General features: G+C 41.6%; 1 protein-coding gene across 2 annotated transcripts in view; it reads right to left on the reverse strand.

Moving 5' to 3' along the window:
- erfl1 (Ets2 repressor factor like 1) overlaps positions 1–15,862 on the reverse strand; it is a 49,423-nt gene extending 33,561 nt beyond the window's left edge. The window contains exons 1-2 of one of the 2 annotated variants that reach the window (XM_086309957.1): positions 15,731–15,862; positions 1,636–1,791 (exon numbers count right to left, since the gene is read on the reverse strand). The gene's annotated coding sequence lies outside the window, so the exon portion shown is untranslated. Of the gene's footprint in view, positions 1–1,635; positions 1,792–5,473; positions 5,546–15,730 lie in introns of those variants that run through there. The other variant, XM_086309956.1, reaches the window with a different exon arrangement.
- Positions 15,863–22,452: the final 6,590 nt, after the last annotated feature.

A 22,452-nucleotide genomic window follows, 5' to 3' on the forward strand; every position in this document is an offset into this window, starting at 1 on the left:
AGAGGCCAGCCTTGTGGACAAAAGCTCATTTTCCTCTTGGTTGCACACTGCTGCAGGCGGGCTAACATGCCACAGGAGAATTCAACCACTCATACACCTTTGTTTTCCTCAGGTTTTTCTCAACTTTACACACAGAAGCAGAGCCATAACCGAGAGTGAACCAGGATTTCTTTGTCAGACCAGAAGGCATGTGTTCGGCCTGTCCAGCCTGAGGCAATGTTCTGTGATCTGAGAGCCACAAAGTTGCACATGTCCTTTGATTGCGACAGACAAAAGTATAATCTGTCATTTCCAAAAGCAGGCACATTTTTCACCTTCCAGTTGTTGCACTGAGTCACTTCCGAATCTCTTTCTTTCTTCAATTTCTATCTCTACTTGTCAACTCTTCCAAAGTCCACTGCCCTCCACTACCAACCCTGGCGTTCAACCTCTCTGCATGCCCATCTGCTTCAGAGCGCTCCCGTCCTTGTCCTTTCTCTTTCTCGCTCTCTCTCTTTCACTGAGCACTCAGGATTAAGCATTTATCTCGGTGGTCCTCCTTTCGGCCCTAAACACCCGTGAGGATGATAAGAGTCACTGGGATTTGTCAAATTGTGCGCCATTGATTAACTGACCTTTCACGCCTGCAAGTCTCTCAGCCACTCCACTAACTGTCGACAGGCTAGATAGAGAGATAGATGGATACATCTGGCTGTTATTATTGTGTACAAGTTTGTAGTTACCAGGTGTGGCAGGGAAAGACGACAGGAGGGGGTTGGGGGGCGGAAAAAGAGGGAGTGTTTGCAGATGATGGAAAAGATATGGAGAAGTCCTTCAGTTCCCCTATAAGGCTACGAGAGTAAGAGGTAGAATTTTCTCTTCCAGCAGACACTAATGAATATTGAATCATAAATACTAAAATACAAATTTTAAGAGTGTAATATCAAACGGGAAGAATTAGACGGGTGCAGAAGAAACGAAGGAAGCATTCATTACCTTGATGGAGAGCAATCTTGCACATGGCCAAGGGTTACTGGATAGTAGACTGGACACCTTTGATTATTTGTAGATAGTTCTGTGCCACTTTGTCACTGACACATTTTCAAAATCCAAAAAGAGGTGTTTGGATTTATTTATTTATTTTTTAATTGCAGTGTTTTTTAAAATAGAAAAACAGGACAATCTTGAAATTTTGAAAAGCATTTCCACACATTAAAAAAATTATTTTCTTTTCATAATTTTTAGAAGTTGTTCTTCTGTGAATCTTTGAGAAATAGGTGAGTCTGAAAGATTTCATAGAGTGCAGAAAGCTGTCTTATAAAGTTTAAATTACCACTTTGAATGGTTACGTTGGTTTAACGTTGCATCTCTACACGGACTCTCTTTGTAAAATACAGTTCCGTTTTCTTTTCTTTTTTTAAAATCAGCAACAAATGACTCCACCCACTGGAAAGCATCTTGACTTAAGTGACCTCAGATTACCTTAAAAACATTTTAAACTATTTTAATTATTATAGAAAAAGGTTCGACTGTAATTAGAAAATGCAACCGCACAAGAGAAGCAATGGAAGAAAATAGACACTAAAGGCACACGGTTAAATTTTTTAGAAAGAAATAAAAAAGGAGGGGGGGGGGGGGGGGGTTGAATTCACCCACCTGGACCTCCGCGTCGCTCCGCCTCAGAGATGCACCTGAGGCCGAAGCCCGATCACGGTCTCACGGACTGGACTTGAAATTTCTTCGCTGCTTCGCTTGATCCGACCGGAAAGGAGGAAACAAGGAGGAAAGTGTCGCTGTTGCACGAAGGCGTCACTGAAAAAAAAAAAAATTTATATATATTAGTACGACTGGAAGATCCTCCGTTAAAAGGACAAGTACGTACGCGGGGTTGCCCTCAATTCAAATAATTAATGAAAATAAATGAAGTAACAGGAAACAGGGGAGGTGGCGCTTTGGCCCAGTTGACTGGAGTCGATCCTTTGGCTTGTGTTCTGATGTTTTCCCGCAGGACCACTGCTGCTTCATAGACCACAGATCAATCACCTTATTTACTCCTTACTGTCATACAGTAACTGTGACAGCAAGAGAGAGGAAGAGCCAGTTAGAGCTTATAATACTCACATAATGACTTCGTGCGTATTTGCCACTCATTTGTGGATGACCTTATCGCACTAGAAAGCATTTCCTCGAGTTTTTCCCTCTGCAGTATTCCTATAAAATCCTTATAAATGAGGTATATTCTTTCCTATATTTATATTAAAGCTTCCTGAAATGTATATGAGGCTATAACGCATTTTACGCACAGGATGTACCCGGGATTATCGGCACATAACGGATACAGGGCCTGAATGCAGTTCGGCGAGAGGCTTTGCTGTCTTGTTATCGATATATGAGAAGCTTGCTGGAAAGAATATTGACCGCACTAACTAGCCGCACTTTGATCATACGAAATTGCTTTCCAGATGACAACACATTAAGGATGAGAGCATTTTTTAAAAATCAAACCCGCTTCTCGCACCTGTCAGAAGTTTCTCCTCTAGACGAGATGGAGATGAGGAGAGGTGCGAGACCCCATAGGTGGATTGTCTTGATGAATAAAATGAAGTCAATAGTCTATTTCAGAAACGAGGAAAGGAAAAAGGCGAAAAACAAAGGAGAAAATGAGGAGGCGAGGGCGCATCCAATATCCAAATTCCTTATCAAATAATTATGATCATAAGCCTGAAAAGTAAGTTTGATTTGATGTAACTGACATTAAAAAGCTGGGACGGCTTAAAAAAACCTAACGTAATAATAATAAAATATAATAATAACAAAGCGAGAAACGAATAAAAACACGGACATAAAAGGAAGAAACGATATTTATATTTACCTTTTAGAAGTGACGGCAGGTAAAATACAAATGAATTGCAGAAAAAAGAGCAAGAGTAAATGTATTTTTTTCTGTAGACATAAAAGAAAAACTAAAATATGAATCCGAGCAAATTAAATTAATAAACAATTGTCCTAACAACGAAGTAAGATAATCGGAAAGAGAAATTTGAAGTTTTAGGCATTTAGGCAAGGCATGTTATTTGATGTAATAATAATAATAATAATAATAATAATAATAATAATAATAATAATAATAATAATAATCGAAAATGTCCATTATTTTAAAACGAAAATACACTAGTTATTATTATTATTATTATTATTATTATTATTATTATTATTATTATTATTATTATTATTAGGCAGGAAGGAACGGAGACATATTCTTAATTACTGTGTGAACCGTGTGTTTAAATAAACATTTGCGTTAAAGTGCTGGTATTATAATAAATTGGACACGTTAACAAGTTCAAGCCGTGCAGAGGTGAACGATTAAGGAGGGGAGGGTGAGTGACGTGGAGAGAAATTTCCCCGAATGGCATTTAATGTCGGAAACATTTCCAACATTATTATGTTATTGTATTGACAGCAGTGAGACGGATGAGGCGACTGGCAAGGAGCGGCGCAAAAAGCAGGAATATTATCCAATTACCGAGGTTCAACACGTTGGTCTGAAAGTTCACACACAGGAAACACAGAGAGGGGAAAACTGACGGAGGCCACGAGGGTGACGAAAAATAAATACAAAAACAAAATTAATTATAAGAACAAGACATTATTATTATTATTATTATTATTATTATTATTATTATTATTATTATTATTATTATTATTAACATTATTACGCACAATCTGGGCATATTTAAGTAATTTCTGGTTATTATAAAATAGAAAACTCTAAAGTTTCCTCAAATGTCAAAAATGTTTTTCACAGACACAAACAAGCACTTTCACACGCATTAAAACTTCTTTTTAGACAGATGTGAAAAGTTAGATGTGAGTTGTAACTGACTCGAAAAAAGAGAGAGAGGGAGGAAAAAACAGCACTGGTTGGGGTTACGGTGGATCCATTGATCGATCTCTTAATCTGCAATAGTTACATGCATGTATTGATTTACAAACACTGTTTATCTAGAATTATACTGGTACACCCACGGCGCGCATAAATATGCATCAAATTTGCAAAGGGGCAAACACCTAAAAAGAAAACACCATATGAGGGAGAGACCAGCGAAATCAAATAAAGATTATTCCAAATATATATTTTTTTAAGCTAGACTCCGAAATGTATCGATGCGCCCACTTCTGAAACAAACTCCCATGTGAGTCTGAAAACACATATACAGGCAGATACACGCGCGTGCGCGCGCGCGCGCACACACACACACACACATATCGCCGGCTTCATTCCTGCTGGAGTAAACTTCAATATTTTTCTGTGGTGAGCACACTGAAGGATGGTCACAGAGAGCAAACCACTTCTTTGCTGCTTGGTTGTTGATTTATTTATTTATTTTCTCTTGTGGTGTGTGTGTGTGTGTGTGTGTGTGTGTGTGTGTGTGTGTGTGTGTGTGTGTGTGTGTGTGTGTGTGTGTTGGGCCAAAACTTGGAATAAACTCGAACAACCTAATCGTTGGTAGCTTGTACTGAGAAATTGGAAAACTGTCGATAACCGTGAAAGCTGACTCTAACTTAAAGACGAGAAATTAAAGAAAACAAAAAGTCAAATAATGAAATAAACTAAAACCAAATCAAAATATGACCACGTGCAACACGTGCACGTCCCAAAGTTGAGGACATGGCACAAGCATGCAGGCAACAAGACGCACTCGCACAATGAAAACCCCCCACAAAAAACAAGATCCAAACGTCACACAGGCACACTTTATTATACAATATTTATAAATTGCATGAGGCCACTCGCACACACACAAACAAATGGAGCAGAGCGAGAGAGAGACAGAGAGAGAGAGATACACCGGCTGAGGACTTGTGCAGCTCGCCGCGTGTGAGTGGCTGTTTAATTGACTGATTGATAAGGCGGTGTGGAGGTGAGATCTGGACGCCTTAACAAATAGAGACATTTAAAGGCTAATCCGGGCCAACGCAGACAGCTGAACGCATCCAAGTGCGCCCGAACAGCCGAGGCTTCACACATGCACTGAAGAAGTGGACTATTTAACCACCTTTCTGGTGTGTTTGTGTGAGTGTCTACTTGCAAAGGATGCAAAGAGCACTTAAACGTTTGCAATATTTCAAAAAAGACAAATATTTAAAAACAAAAAACAACAACAACACAAAATCCCAGTAATGGTGGCTAAAAGAGCCTGTGTGAATTACGTGCAGTCCAACTTTTTTGTTACAAGATTACACTGCGGAGAGAATGCCATACAGGAAAACATAAACATCTTATTTATAGCAAAAATGACAGCCGTGAAGAATAATATCGCCCAGCGCAGACGTATCGTGAAATGCTTTTTTAAAAACGCTTACTAACTCACTAGAACCCCAACTTTTTTCCTCGAGGGGAAAACCCCCCAAAACAAACAATAAAAATATCAAATTCAATGTCTATAAATATTACACGCAATAAATAAAATGCACAAAGAGGAAAACATACCTCCAGTATGATTTTTTTTAGTAAATTGTTTTCTCACCGGCGACCAGTCTATCCACACGCATTCACTCTGACGGCGCACCGAGCCAGAGACCGGAGAGGCAGCACTACTACCAGCCTGAACCCGGGAAGGAGAGCAGAGGGAGGGGGGAGGAGGGAGGAGAGAAGGTGTGTATCTTTCTCTCTCTCTTCTCTCTCTCTTCTCTTTCTCCCTGTGTGTGTGTGTGTGTGTGTGTGTGTGTGTGTGTGTGTGTGTGTGTGTGTGTGTGTGTGTGTGTGTGTGTGTGTGTGTGTGTGTGTGTGTAAGCAGTTAATTACTAAATCCCTATTCGCTGTGCCTCGGGTCGGTTTGTTTTCCCCGGTCGACAAGCCGAGAGGAAAGAGAATTTGAAGTAGGATTCGACCCGTTTCCGCTCCCGTGTCTCATATATGAGGTCTCTGTGTGTGAGAGAGTGTGTGTGTATGTGTGTGTGTGTAGTGTAATTGTGTGTGTTTGTGACTGGGTGTGTTTTTCTTTCTCCCTCTCTCTTATTCAGGGCTCTCTTTGCTGCCACAAGAGGAGCCCCTCCATCGCGTCTCCCCCCGCCGGCTTTGAAGAGTCACAGTACTCACCACCCTGTTGACCTGACCCTAAAAGTTACTCACATTGAATTGGGCACCAATTCCCCAAACAAGCAATGAAAGTGGCCACTTCAATGCGTTTCCAGTGCCAATGCGACTGGGGACTGATGTGCCTGACAGTGTTTTCTATGACACAAAAACCTTCCACCTACAGCTGAAGTCGGATTGAAGTCTGAGACTAGAGGAATCACTGTGATTTCCTATGTGCTAAATAAAATGCTACCTAGCCAAAGCAATATTTTCTTTGTTTTCAATGAATATAAAGGAAACCTTAAACGACACTCACTAAAGGTCGAGCCCCACCTGTCAGTCTGGCTTAAGCAAACTGTTATTTGTTTGCTGTCCCTGTAGCAAAATCCACACTACAGTGAAACAAATCGTCTTCCTTCAACTCGTGACTTCCATCAAGTGTCTGCATAAATGAAAATCACACACCCGCACAAGCACGCAGCGCAGCGGAAAGAATGCCCCAGCTCTTGTGCGACTGAATCAACTCTGCCCTTAACAAACTTTAATTATTTAATTGATCCTCAATAAGCAAGTTAATAATCAATTAGGTAAACCAATGAAACTCACTTGAGTGCAGAGAGCCAAAGCCTATGACAAGGGTATCAAGGGAAGGGGTTGGAGATGGAAGCATGGGAAAGAAGCTGAAAGCCACACGTTGGACTCTACAAAAACGCGGTGAGGACGTTTCAGTGTTTTCAGAAGCTTTCAAAGGCTTGTTGATTGATTAAAAAATCAGCCGTGAAGCAAAATATTATTAGTTTTTGTCCTAATCAGCAATTAGAAAAATGCAAATTGGCTCTAATTCCCGCGAAAACACACAAACAGAAATATCTTTCCAAAAATATTTGGAAGGGCCAAAACTACTGAATGAGCATCAGTTGCACAACACGGCTATGGCCACAGCCACGCACACACACGGAGTCCATACAATAAATTCAGACAACGACACACGGACCTCTTTATCGCCCTCTGGTGTCCACTTTTGATCTCAGCCTTCCATCACAGCTTGTTAAGGCTTCCAGCAGACACCAGTGCTTCTCAACTTTTTTGCCCGGATTTTCGGCTCACATTGGACATAACGCCATGCTGCAACACCAGTTTATGAGTGTATTTGCTTGTGCGCATAGCTTTTGTCTTTAATGTACATCAGCTTTGTACGGATGGCCATGTCAGGAGCAAGGACACTCACACACTCTGCAGATAAAAGCTTCGCCAGTACTCTGAGTCCCCTGAGGGTCACAGCAATATTGATGTGACCACTGGTGTGTGTGTGTGCGTAAATATTGCTGGTGCATGTACATGTATACGGTGCCTGCTGCATTTCTCCATGTCACCTCTAAAATCCAAAAGGGCAAAAGCACATAGAGAAACACTGAAACATGCTAGTAACCTCCAGCCACTGATCTCAGACCAGCCCATTCATCCATGTTTTTTTCCTCCCAATGATATCTGCTCAGCAGCTGGAGCGTCTGAGCCTCTGACACCTGGGAGGTATATGTGACAGAGTGGGGAGGCGCTGGAAGAGGATGAATAACTGACCTATCACATCCCCATTGACTGAGTTAATTAATATAAGTAGAGCTGGGGATTCTTAGCTCACTTTTCACTGTATGGATTTGCTGTCTCCTCACATTTGGCATGTTCTATGTCTATTCAATGCAAACTCAATGTGTTCCATCCTGCAGCACAATCATGACAGCTAATTTTGGTATGCGAGGCATTTTGATAGGGCAGATTTTAATTGTGGTGGCACAACACAAGGCCTCCCTGTGACTGACTGATATAAAATCTCATGTGAATGGATGTCAAATTGCTGCAGAGTGAACCGTTAAAAGGCTCGAGCTCTATGCCTTTTGAGACTACCGTAGTTATTGGATTCCGTGCATTCTTTGCTTTTGATGAAGCTAAAATATTATGTTTTTGGGACATTGAGTTAGGAGAGGCGTTGTCAGCAGAGAAATTAGAAGCGGGAGGAGCCGAGATAGAGAGAAGGGACAAGGAGGAAAGGACAGGAAATCCTCATAGACTCTTATGCATGCAAACACTCTCTTCCTCTTTGAGGTTGAAAGACAAGAGAGAGAAGTGTGCGTGTCCGTGTGTGCGTGTGTGTGTATAGGAGGGGGTGACACAAGCAGGACAGACAGGAAGACAGGCAGTAGAAGGTGGGAAATGGAGAGAAAAGGAGGGGAAAGAGAGCAAGAAAGAGCTCCACTGCCTAGTCTTAATCTGAGCTGTTCTGATCAATAGCCCATTTCCCATTGTTGCCAGAGCTGTTCGATCGCTACACCACGGAATTAACACACCCACTTTAATCTAGGGGGAGAGGAGTGAGGGGAGGGAGAGGAGGGGGAAGGGAAAGAAGGGGGTTAAGGGGGTGAGTGAGGAGCAGCTGTGGAGGCATTCTCAAATGAAATCAAATCTAATTGTTATCACTGTAGCTGCTGCACTTATTACTACCACTGTTACAATTATCCTCCGACCATATAGCTCTTCTTTCCTCCGTCTCATACCTTGCCTCCTGTGGTGTAAACTGGACGTAAATAATCCAAATTAGTGTTTATTTGTTTCATTTTGCCAGCTGTAGATTGGATTGCTTTGGGAGGATGGAGGGGAAGCGTGCAGGGAGGGTTGTTGATGGCATTGAAGGCTCGGCCCATTCCTCAGTGACAGAGAATGGGATCTGTGGTCAGTTATATTGTCCTAGACACACTCCAACATCTGGGTGTCTCAATTCCTCTCAGCTGCTGTGAGGTTGTACCAGCAGGGCTTCAATAGGTACTGTTTTGTTACAAGAATGTGTTCACGATCTTCTTATTGGTGGTTGTGTTCTGGATCTTATATTGCACCATTATTTTTTTTTAATTCTGTCAGGCATCTCAGATCCTCGGCTTTAATGGTGGGGGCGCACCTAAACACAACAGAAAATACTCTGGATAAAGTGTTGTGGAAGAAAACGAGGCACTTTTATAACCTTTCTCTTTAACAAGAAACTGAAACTCTTGAGATTAAGAACATTTTTTGCAAGACCTACAATGTTTTTCAGTAGTGGGAGCTCCTGGAGAAAACCCACTTAAGCGTGATGAGGACATACAGGGTCCATACAGGAGGTTCTACCCAGGTTTGAACCCAGGAACCCATCCTGCGAGGCAACCATGCTAACCACTCATCCACTTTGAAGACTACTTACCCATTATGCAATATTATTTGCATAAATTATTTTGAGTTTGTGCTTTAGTTTTTGGTTTTAGGAACTGTTTCACAGTACTCTATTTTCTGTCTTACGTCTGTTGACTAGTCATGTGTATATCTTCAGTTTTTGTGGCCTCATATTGAACTACATGGGTCTCAAATCCCAACCCCCCAAAAATGGACTTGAATGGAATTACAGCTGTGTGCTGACAGTGATGAGAAATAGGAGAAATAACATTTTAGATCAGTATCTCTTCCCAACAATACGTTTCTCAGCCCACACACAACATGTGAAGAATTTCATTATTTTCTATGCTTTTCTTAATAAAACTGGTGAATTTTCCAGAGTGACACAACCCTTTCTCTAGAAAAATGTATCCCTTTGTGGTTGGTTGATTACTTTTTTACAGAATAAATGTTTTTCAACAATTAGTACATTTACCATCCAATAATACCATGGGAAGAAGCCCCTTCGCACTGGTTATTCCCTGAATTTTCCTCAAACACCATAGTAAAATCCATGTCTTCCAAACTCGAATAACTTGGCAGTCCCTTAACTTTAAATTTAGTTAAACCTTTTGAACATTTTTAGTTTGTATATATCAAAATACTGACAATAGCTTTTGTTCAGCATGGCGTTAGGTAAAGAAAGCAGATGTTTTCTAGACAAATGTTTTAAAAGAGTATATTTGCCCTTTTTTTTTTTAATCGCTAGACTAGTTGCAGATTCCAAATGTTTCAGTTTTAACATCTGAGTGAGCTGATCGTGTCAAATTCTTGACTGTGCAGCATTATATTTTGTTGTAGTTGGGAAAAAAAACATGTTTTTGTGAACCCTCACCTATAGGGTGCAAAACTCTGCAGCCCTGTGTCCAAATACGTGACTAAAATCCTTTGCAGCTGTTTCTTCAAAGATGCACCTGCGACTGATATAGATCGCCGGTCTCCCAAAAGTCAGATACTGTGAGGGTAGCTTAAAAAAAAACCAAATACACAAAAATCGCAATAATTTGAACAATGTACCTAACTGCTAAATAGGGCATAGGGACATGACAGGAAACATTTTAACAGAGAATGTGACTGTTTTCTAGCATATATAGAAAACAGATCTAACATATCACAACAGCATGGAGCCATGCTGTTGTGATATGAGGTTAGTCTGCTTTGACATTGTCTTGTTGAAATAAGCTAGGTCTGCCATATATTAGATGTTTGTGTGGCAGCATAAGTTCTCCTAATGCAGTGTTCATAGATACGTAAATAACTGAGCAGAAAAAGGATTGCGCTTTTATCTTTTAACTTTAGCTTGAGTCTATAAAGAGCTTTATAATGTGTTTCACCCACTGAGACACAGGCTCACACAGCAGTGGTGGCAAAGTTATCGTATCAAGCCTAGAGGAACACGAGGAGTTGATACACGTTTAAAAAGTGTGTTGTTAACAAGCTGGATGATCCGTCTCCTCTTCAACCCAGAGGTGCGCTTTCCACTTCACCTCTATTTGGTGTACCAAGAGCATTTAATGGAATTTCAGGACCTTATGTAAATACGTTTTTGTCACTGTATGGAAGATTAAACTTGCACTCATGGATAGAGTGTTTCAGAGCTCATGTATTGATCTTATATTACTGAATTGTCTTTTCTGGCCGGTGCCACATGAGGAGCTGTGGTGGTTAGCACTGTTGCTTTGCAGCAAGAAGGCCCTGGGTTTGAAACCAGGCAGAGACCTTTCTGTGTGGAGTTTACATGTTCCTCCAGGATCTGCAGGAGTTTTTCCCTGGTGTTTTCTCACAGTCCAAAGCTATGCATGGATCAGGTTTACTGGCGATTCTAAAATTCCAAAATGAATGTGAGCATTATGGGCGGCCCATCTGTCTGTATTAGCCCTGCGAAAAACTGGCAGCCTGTTCAGGGTGTATTAGCTCCACATTGTACCTGAACTGGATACGCTGAAGATACATTCACTTGATCTTTTACTGTAAAACTTTAATTGTTGCCACTTGATATGTTGTTTTGGTACTGTTTTCAAATACACATGGATGAAGGTTTTTAATTATTATAAAAACACTGAATTCTGTGATTTACATTTTACATTTGTAACAGGGTTACACATCATGTATATCTTTGAGAGTTATTTATGGCAAACTGTTGGAATTCATTTGGCCACACTTGTTCCGGTGACCATGATTATTCCTGTGCAGTCATGAAACATGATCCACAGTATATTTTTTTTTAAGTGAGACACATAAGACGCAAGTTAAGCTGTCCAGGTGAGTATATTTTTGAACTGATGTTATAAAAGAAACCAAAGATGAAGCCAAAGTTTCCCTTTTCAAAACAAAGCTTTCACAGAGTCCTTCTTCCATTAGTAAAATGAACAGCCTTACTTGTGCTTTCTCAGTACCAGTGCTTTAATTTAGCTGTTAAAAACTGGAGTCTACAGCTTTGGGTATTGCCAACAGAGACTTTGCTTACTGACTTCCACTGAGACAGCTTGAGGGGAAAACACAGCAGAGAATCTCTTCCCTTCCACCCGAGGCTACCACCCAACTTTTCCTTCAATCTATTCTACTTACTCTAGTCCTTTTGAAGTCATTTCATAACAGGGCAATTTTCTTGTTAGCGTTTGGCTTTAATTGTGGGTAATTAAGCGTGCTCCAGCAGTATAGAGAGCGTTGTTCGCAGGACTGGGGGGAAATTAACCGTAGTTCAGCTGTGAAATATGGGGTTAAGTGGGAGACGGGGTATGGAGAAGAGAAGCCAAGTAGTGGGGTCAGTGACTCCAAAACAGGGTTCAAATTGTCTAAAAGAAATGCTGCTTTAGGACCAGAAGAAGATGGCGATGATAGAAAATGAAGCAGGAACACAAATGGATAGTTTTAGTAACATTCAGCAGGGCTGAAGAAGGTAAAGCAGGAAGTGTAAGAGAATAATAATGATGTGAGAGAGGAATTAGTATACACAAGCTGCAAGTTTAAGTTTATGTCTGAACACATGAAAGGAAATAAAAGTGTGTGTTAAGACAGAAACTACATTTCAGCAGCACTTGCATGTCAGAATACATATAAATAGTATAAAGGAGTAAAAGTTGACTTGGGGCATTCAGGGATTTTAAAGTGTTTATATTTAACAAATACCGAAAGTATTCCCGAAAAAGCTTATCAATAGATGAAATTGATGCAAAATTATGGATACTTATACTTTTGTCTGTATATATTTTAGCTGGTGAAGCTTTCAGCATCAAAACTAGACTGAGTATAAGTGATCAACAGTGTTCAGGACAGCCCCCCCCCCCCCCCCCCCCCCAAACAGTAAAATGCATTTCAACAATTGTCAACAAAACAAAGTGTGCACACAGTCAAAACTCTGGATGGCTCTAGCTGTCACCAAGTGGATTATAGACTTCACACAGAGTGACCTTTGATTAAATGCACCACCTTACCCTTTGCATCCGTTAATGCTTTATTTTAACCCCATAACAGCTATAAACATTGATGCAGCCATAAAGCAGATGAGGAATGATTGGAGCCATTGACTGTACTGTCAAATGCTCAGTGGATAGGGACTAACTCTGCTGGGCCCTTTATGAGTGCTTCATCCCCCGGTGGAACTGGCTCCTCTGACTATAATGAACCTGTTAAAGCCTCTATAAATATTGGCTCCCATGCTTAGTGATCGTTTGAATTACCTCGGAAATAGAGCACCGTTTGCAAACAAGTGGCTGGGCGTTGGAGGTGCTGAAGCTAATACTTAATCAATGGAGGGGAACTCTCTTGGAGTGGGCCCTCGCAGAGCCTTGATTCATACTGTGGGTGCGGATATAATGTTGTTTAGAATAAGCACAAAACTACCATATTGATTAACACATTATCAGTGTCAATAGGAAAGGGTTTTTCAGGAAGAAGTAAAAACTGCAGGGGTACTGGGATAGCTGTTGAAAAAAAAAACATGAAAAGACTGCAGTGGGAACTACACACCTTCCTGCCTGCCCCTGAGAGAAATTCAGACTTAACTCTACGGCAGGGTCACTCTCCCATTGTTGGGTGCCGGTGTTACAGATTAGTTGTGAGTCCAGGTTCTACAAGCCTAGGAAATCAAAACATTTCCCAGTTCACAAAAGGAAGGTTTCTCGTGTGATTAAGTGAGATAAGATGGTTTCCGAAGCCTTAAGCGAGGCACCCTGTTACATTTCAAATACTTCAAGGAGTAAAACACTAAGTTATGTGAAAACTTTCATATGAGCAATCTGAAAATATGTTCAAATGAGTTTTTATCTTTCAAAACAAAGTAAACACAAACAATACAGAAATACAACAAGAAAAAGCTTTTTTTTTCTACTTTTAGTCACGCAAAAGTTTTCTCTAATATCTTAACAGGTTTCTTTCTGATTAGTGGCACAGATGTCACTGATAGGCAGCATCTTGGCAACAGCAATGATGCACATTTATGAAAAGTAATAATTAATATGACTCTAAAATGGAATTTGTGCATGTATTCAAGATTAATTGGGGGGGGGGGGGGGGGGAGTTAAAGCTCATGCTTTGTCTTTGGGTTCTGCTCAACGATTTATAGGGAAAACCAATTTTGTCACATCTTAGCAGCAAAAACATATAATCAATTTGGCTGAGATTAAACACTCTCAGCCATTTTCAGGCTGTTTGCACTGATTTTTTTTATTACACTACTTCAGAATATTACCTAAACACTGTAAATTATATATCATCTAACAACAGCAGCAGCAGTCTGGCTCTCTCACGTGTGACTGCACGGCTAACACAGACATGGACGACATTTCTTATTTTCCAAAATAATTCCTGGGTGCTTTATGTCTGTTGGCACAGACATAAATATATGTAAACTCTTCTACATTCTTAGATTAGTATCTGAGAGGATCTGTATGATTAATAATACTGATTGATTAATAATTATGCATTATAGAATACATTATTATTAATCCATAATTACATAGATAAATAAATTGCATGCAGTTGCATAGGCTACTGAGACGTGCACACATGTCGATGTAAATGCATCATTTCGAGTGTATATTTGAAAAGCACCCGAGCCATCAGTGTGATGCTTTTGACCTTGTGTGACGTGAAGTTGAAATCAATGCAAAGGTCAAGCTGACAGTATCCAGACTGCCCTTCAGGCCACTGTGGACCCACAAGCAGGGCAGAGTGTGAGAAACAGTTTTTACACTAAAATTTTCGCAGCGCTTTTCAGTACATTTTTCATTATTCCACATAAAAAAGCCATCACCTTAAATTTATTTAAGGACTGGTCATAAAAATTATCATAATAAAACTGCACATGTTCAGGTTTGGGAATGTGAAAAATTGTTAGATGAAAAAAGGTTATACACGTATAGAGGAAAGGTCCATGTGACCTTGACCTTTTGGCCAACCTTCACTGATTTGTAACTAAAATTAACACAACAAAATGCATGAAAAAGTATTAAAAGTATAAAAATTCCAGAGCTGTATGAATACACAAAGTCAGTCTGATTTCCTGCATCAAAGCAGCAGCTGCAGAGTGACATCAGTGGGACCTCAAAGATTAGAGTCTCATTTCTCTGCTGTCTATGTTTGGGTTGTTCTTCATAATCACAAAAACACGAAAACGCACGACAAAAGCACGAGGATGATGCTGGGATCTTGAACTGTGTGAAATTCCCTTTCATCGCAGCACCCACACACATTACACTTGACATAATCCAAAAGGTAAATATTTTTAAAAGTAATAAGATAGGCGTTTGTGAAGCATAATACACAAAAGAAGGAGCTGCATTTGAATTTTCAGCTGGTAAAATTATTGTGGTTTAGCTTTACGGACATAAACTACTGTTAAATACCCCCGTGTAAACTCTTCTAGAGGTACAGGTTAGCATCTGAGAGGATCTATGTCTTTAGCCACTTTTACAATTAAAATGAATCCATAATTCCATGCATATGCACACTGGAATTAAATGCATGGAGTACTGAGATATGCTTGCAAATGGACACGCTCCATCCTGGCTGAACAAGTTTTTGAAGCGAATATCTTCATTTGCCAAGTTCATGTTTCAGTTCCCCGACAGCTGCTATACTTTCCACCGCACATTTGTTTACCTTCATCCCCTCTCCTTAGCGTCTGAGTCCCCGAAGCCGCTGTAGGATACAAACCCACGAATTCAACGCATAAACACGCTTTCACTTTAAAGCAGGAACCTTTTAGGAGTTGTTGCCGATCTATTTGAGGGGAAAGTACCGCGTACAGCGCGCTGTTCGACAAACTCCGGCGCACAAGCGTACACAGCCTACATCAATCAATTTCTGCAGTAGGTGCGCATGTTTCCCTCGCACTAAAGTGCATTATATTTCTCGTGGGATTCTTATTCCTGACGCTTTTCTCTATTATTAATGCCACTTGTCTGTAACAGAATGGGAAAGTAGGATGCTTACCTTCATCGAAGCACCTTCATTGACTTGTCCGGCAGCTCCTACTTAGGTTGATGGGAATCCTGTCGACGTGCGCAGAGGACTGGTGGTAATCGAGCAATTTAACAGATCGGACAGCGAATCCTTCCTCCTGCATTAAACCACATTGGTGAAGTGTTACACTGGCATGACGTATGAGCGGCAATATGAGTGAATACCGCCCGTAGGGCGTCAGAAAAAAAAATCAAGATGAGCAAACAGCGCGCGGACTATAGCCGGAGAAAAGTTATCCTCGGAGCGGGAAAAACAGTTGACGAGGAAAAAAAGGGACCCCAATCTGCTTGTGTCCCTATTCTGTTATGATATAGTTTATATTAGCAATGTTAGCAAAACATGAAAAGGAAAACAAGGAGAAACGGTCAGAGGTGCGAGGGGAGAGCGCGCGAAAAGGTAGAGATCCGGGCGCTGGGAGGGATGTAAGGATGAGAGCGCAGAAATAGGGGGAAGGTTTAAAAAAAACGAAGGTGCAGAGCCTGAACCTCCACCTCACATCAGCCGGACTGCATTTAAGTTTCTATCAGCTGCAGACGGTGTTCTGCACGTGTTCATGTGGACGTGAGACAGAAAATTGACCCACACAGTGAAGAGACCGCACAAGGAAAATATATGTAGACGGGTGGTGGCCAGAAAGCGGATCGATCGGGTTATAATTTTGTCCAAAAGTCGAGGGAAAATAAAGTTCATGGAGGAATGAAATTTAAAAACAGATGGCGAATCCCGTCGCCCCTAAATAAGGTTCGATCTTCGGGAATGGAGTGTAGATAATATTTGGTTGGACGTTTGATGAAAATGACGGATTTTTCATTTTGGACAGGTGGGGGTAGATAGAGTGGAGTGAGGTGGGGGGCAGAGTGGAGGTGATGGTGGGTGGATATGATGTGTCTAGGGACAGAAACTAAACTTGGGCGAGGAGGACGCAGTGTTTTTCCCCCCTTCAGAGTCATCCAAGGATCTCATCCCCTTTCTCCATTTGCCCCCAGTGTGCGCACAAGACCCCCACACCTCCTTTCACTTTCCTCCACCCCGCAAACAGGGGTGGTGGGTGAAGGGAGGAAAAGGAGAGAAAACAAGAATACCAAATAAATGAGAAATTTTCGTACAGGCCCCGCTTCCGTGCGTTCCATGCTAGCAATAACAATTAAATATCGACCGCTTTCCCGGCCGGAGAGAACCTGAGATACCCAGAGACTGCCAAGTACCGAGACCCCCTCCTCCCTTCCCCTTTCCCCCCCATCTTCCACATATGCACTCACTCACACAGTCCCTCACTCACTCTCCTCCTTTTCTCGTCATCCCCTCCCTATATACCTCTTTTCCTTCTAATCCAAGTCCATCAGGCCAATCTCTTCTAATTTGGTGTATCTCATTTCTCTTGATTCCATCCCACAACCCATTTCAGCTCCACTTTTATCATTGCTGATTTGGGGGTGGCCTCTTGGACACACTCTCATTTTCTCTCAGTGCAAAAGGACTTCCTCACACCATGCATGTTAGTTTATCAAAATCAATTATGGGATTGAGATTCGCGTGGTTCTCTCCCGCGTAGATGTTAGAGCAAAGGCTCTAGCCACTGCAACACATAGCAACTCTTTGACGTTGTCTCCTGGTGAACTCTTTGGTTTTTCTTTATGGGGTTTTTAATTTTATTTTTTTGGTGCGTAAAACTGTGTGAAGCTCCTTGCCACAGTTTCCAAAATGTAGAGGCAGGTCAAGAAATTAACAATACATTTGGGTTATTTGGGGCTATTAGATGATAAATAATGAAAGGATGAGTTCATGACAGATCCACTTGACCTTTGAGAGACCCTTTCTTGGGACAGTAGGGCCTTCTTTATGATGAATTAACACAAAAACAAAAGCTTAAAAGAGCCCAGCGAAAAAAAAATCTAAAGGATAAAAGTGCACAGGCACTATTGACCAAGTGTGTTTTTGGGGCGTCTGTTTGGATCTTTCAGTGGAGTAGGTGACTGCACCTTTTTGGCATTTATTAGAAAACCTCTATGGATCCCTGTGCAATATGATGGCCTATAATCTAGCGTTTTATACCCAACATGGGACAATGGAGTTTGCGGGTTTGAGACTTTAGACCAAAAGACAAACAGGTAGGCTCCATTCCTTTCCAACAAACTCCTTTTGTTGATTGACGGGGACCCTGGATTTGTGCAGCTCGTGACAAGACTGCCAGAGGAGTGGCATTATGTTGGACTTATAAGTCTTGAGCACGCCAATGCCAACTTTCCAAACGAACTGCACAACTATCAAAAGTTTCTCCATCATTGTCGTTGTGTCTTCTCTCACTCCTCTTTATATTTTTTTCCGCCTCAGAACTTCTCTCTGCTCGCACCCAAACCATTCAATTTCTATTTATTTCACCCCTCCACTCCTCAAGCTCTCCCACCCGCGCCACCCAACACCTCCCCCGTCTCCCTCATCCTCCTTCTCATCTCTCCCTTTTCACACCTCTCCGCATCTCCCCGCTCGCCATTAAAATCCATTCTTCCCCCTGTTGTCGCCCTAATTCTCCACCCCGCTGTCTTTTCCCTTTCCTTATACTTGCCTCCACCTCGTTATCTCCCCCATTTGGCTTTAATTAGTTAATGCATTAATTATCTACGCCCCAATACCTGCACCATTAACATAGCCTCTCCTTCCCGTGGCTCCATCACTGCCTCACCCCGAGGCCTCTGGGCAGGAGATGCCGTATGGACACACGGCTATACCCGCGCACACGCACAGACACACAAAACCGCTCTCTCTTTCTCTCCCTGTTCCTTTTTTACCCCATGCCTCTTTTTCACTCTATTTCTCGCTCTTCCACTCTTTGCCCCCTACCTATTTCCCCCCAAGTCATCTCTCTCCCCCCGTCTATCTTTCTTCTGCCCCCCTATACTCTCCCCTTTTTCTCTCTGTGCCTTGCAGTCGCCTCTGCCGGCTGGTCTCTCTCCCCGGCGACGGAATTATGAAAAATGCGCCCATCGACAGAGCGCCTCAGCTTCGATTAGCCGAGATGGGACATGACAGGCCGCGATCAATACTTATACCGTCCTATAACGTGTCAACTAATGAATCAATCTCGGCTAAATTTTCCATTTTTCAAAAGCCGACGCGAGAGACTGGAATATCCTCTTTTGTAAAGATATTATTATCGATTTCGTCGGCAATTTGACATCGGGGGTAGTTAATTCCACTCTAGAATAAAATTGAAAACACTTGAGATTGAAGTGAGAGAGGGAGAGAGAGGGAGTGAGCAAGAGAGAAGCGAGGAGAGGAGGGAGGCAAGGGCAGGCAGGAGGGGAGGGGGAGACTGCTGTTGACTTGATAAAAGAGAATGGGAAGATGGAAGGAAGGGGAAAGGGGGTAGGAAGAAGAGATACTACTGGTGGTGTTGCAGAAACAGCAGCAGTCTATCTATCTTTAAAAGCAGAAGATCACACAAAGGTGGATAAAATTAGACGTACAATCCACTTGAAATAAAAACTGCCATATTTGAGAATCTTATGTGTGTCTCTATTTTGTTAAAGATATGTTGCAATAACTCTGTAGTTATTTTTGATGATGTTTCCTGTTATTTTCTCCCTGCCTAGATTTAGATGCTAGGGTAGATGGATGGTACACTGATTAAATGTTGTTTGGGGGTTTTTTTTTTGTGCATTTTAAAATGTTATGTGGTAAACTTTGCAGTGAGTCACCATCATTCAAGTAACGTGTATGGACTTAAGGATCACTACAAATGAGAAATGCTCTTGGAAGTGGGAAGTTGCTATTCAGTGATCATTCATATGACAGTAGCTTAAAATCATTTCAACAGCACTCTTAACATGTGCATTTAATATAACATAAGCAAACTTGTGCGCATGCCATTCATGTGCATAAATGCGTGTGTGTTTGTTTATGTGTGTGTGTGTGTGTGTGTGTGTGTGTGTGTGTGTGTGTGTGTGTAAGCAGAGACATGAGAGAGGCAGAGAGTCAGCATGTGTGTCAGAGTGAAATATAGATGGAGGAGGCCGGTGTGTGTGAGGGTCAGCGAGGTGCAGTGTAACTGTCGACAATCACAGCCTTATTTACCTGTCAAAAACACTATCATCCCACACAGCCCCAGCCAAGCAATTTCTGCTGTCTCTTCCTCCCTCCTCTCCCTCACTCTCTTTCTCTCCCTCTGTCCCTTTCTCTACCTCCAATTACAACCTAGAGGGCTATTTCTCTCCAGGACAAAAACACTCCCCGCAAGCCCTCCCTCTACTTTCCGATAGCCCCCTTCTCTCTCCCCATCGTTTCTACCCTTCTCTCTTTTTTCCCACTCTCCCCCGTTCTTTTTCCTCTGCTGAGAGCTGGAGAGTGGAAATGAACAAGCTGTAAACACACACCACTTATCACAGTGTATGCTGTTGTGTATTTGTTGGTGAAGGCTGGAGAGGTGAAGGCTGTGGTATATGAGGCCAGAGGTGTTGGCTGCCTTAGCAGACGGACAGACGTGAAATAAAGATGCACAACAGGTTGAAAAGCAGTTTGATCAGTGCGCTGCCGGTCACTCTCGACACCCTTTTGCTCTAAAACTGCAACTACCGCAATGTGGATGGTTACAGAAAACGCTGAATATTTATACAGACGCTATGGAATAAGGCTTGTGGTGTCTGCACTTTTATACTGTCTGTGAGCCTCGTCTGGCCGTTTCCCACTTTTTACACGTCACAACTAAATCTCAAAATATTAAAAAGACATTTTAAAAACCCACTTGTGTTCTTTAATGAGAGGTTTTTTGTTGTTTTTTAAAACCAGGTCCTGGTGATGTAAATATTGTTTCATGTACGTTGATCTGGATTAAATGCGAGCTATATTTATTAAAATGGCAAAAGCATTACTAGCCTCAACCTTTAAAATAGCTAAAAGCAACTGCATCATTACATTAAAGATACATTTCCCTGATCACATTACGAGGCACGTCATAATACTGTAAACACACTAGAAAAATTAGGATGTGTGTTCTGTTTCCACAGTTTATAGCATCCAGTTTTGGCCCCACAGCAATGACAGTTCTAAGTGGGATCATAGCACTACACCGCAGAGACGTAAACTCTAACTTATGTGATGCAGATTTGTTAAGTGACCTGGTTTGGGAAGTAATTTTGCTTTTAGAGGAAGAATGTATCAGACAGATTCCTCAGTGCGATGGCAGGTTGAATGACAGTGACAGAAAAGAATAACTGTTCTGTGGCCTGACTGAAAAGCCACTCTGAGGAATTTTGTTGATACATGACTGGCAGATATTTGGGTGGTCTTTTATTTCCTGAACAGATGCCAGTGAGTGAAACATACACATTTACACGCACGCACACAGGGACGCACATGCACGAACTGATAGAAGGTCCCGTCTGTCTTCGTGAGTGGCTCTGTGAAAAGGCCATCTGACAAAGCCATTAACAGGGTGGTGTAATGCCTGTGTCTGTAGTGAGCTGAATGACACAGAAAGACATTTATGGGCACTGCCATGACAGGAGAAGCACTGTGACATCTGACTGACTGAGTGAGTGGACTGCAAGCTGGTTGACAGATAAAGGCACACAGAGACACCGACACCACCGAAACAGCGATGGAGACAAGAGATGGGACATGGATCACGTCCGAGTAAGGGAAGAGTCACATGTTCTACAAGGCTTACACATGGGATAGCAACATACAGGAATATGTCAACATAATTTTACTTATTGTACTGACACGCCGACTCCAAGTTTTTTCAAATCGATCATAAAAAGAGCGGGCCAAGATTTCACACAGCTCGGGTCAAGTTTGAGCACACAAGATTTCCAGTTAATGGATCACTGAGTGTTGTATCTTGAAATTTCACCACAAAATGAATTTTCATTATCAGTAAGTGTAGCACTTTGCTCTAAATTATGGGGAATTTCGTTGCCATTTTAGGATTCAGAGAGAATGGATTCGCCACCACAAAGAGTAAACCAGAGAAGGCTGTAGAGACCGTTAGAGACAGTGAGACAAAGAGAAAGTCCAAACAAAAATGTAAAGTGGGAGACAGAGACAAAGCATGAGACCGAGAGAGAGAGAAAAAAGAATGATCTTGAATTTAGTGTGTGTGTGTGTGTTATAGTGTGTGCAGCCAGGGCAGCAGACAGAGGCAGCTAAGCAGAACCAGCCAGCCCTCACAAACCAATCAGGCCTTCATTAGGCTGGGCGGGAGGGATCGATGGCCAGCCCGCATCAATTAAACAGCACCCGCACCGCACTATATATACACACACACATATACCTATTCTATCTACTACCATCACCACCACATACAAACACACACACCTTCCACACACATGCCTTTTCTGTTACCGCAACACTCAACATAGGCGTGTGCACAAATACAGCATACATGCATATCAAAACTAACACAAAAAAAGCAAAATGCAAAAAATAAATGACTCTATCTTTAGTGATCTATGTTTCATAGCTATGCTGGTTTGTTATATGTTCCCAGCGCAATTGATTTCTAAATATATACAAAAAAAAGACTGACTTTGAAATGTACCTGCTCTTAAGTCTTTTGTGTTATATGATAAATTAGTCATTGCCATGTTCTCACGCAAACAGAGCACAGAGTAAAGGTTACTGCTATTATTTCTAATCTGTTAACTGTAAGTTCAAGAAGATAATAAAATATTCCTTCCTGGAAAATATAAAAATAT

Source organism: Aulonocara sp. 'chitande type north' Nkhata Bay, linkage group LG11, assembly GCF_057382095.1.
Source record: "Aulonocara sp. 'chitande type north' Nkhata Bay isolate Kocher_YH1m ecotype deep benthic linkage group LG11, A_spYH_male_GT1.1, whole genome shotgun sequence".
NCBI lineage: Eukaryota > Metazoa > Chordata > Actinopteri > Cichliformes > Cichlidae > Aulonocara > Aulonocara sp. 'chitande type north' Nkhata Bay.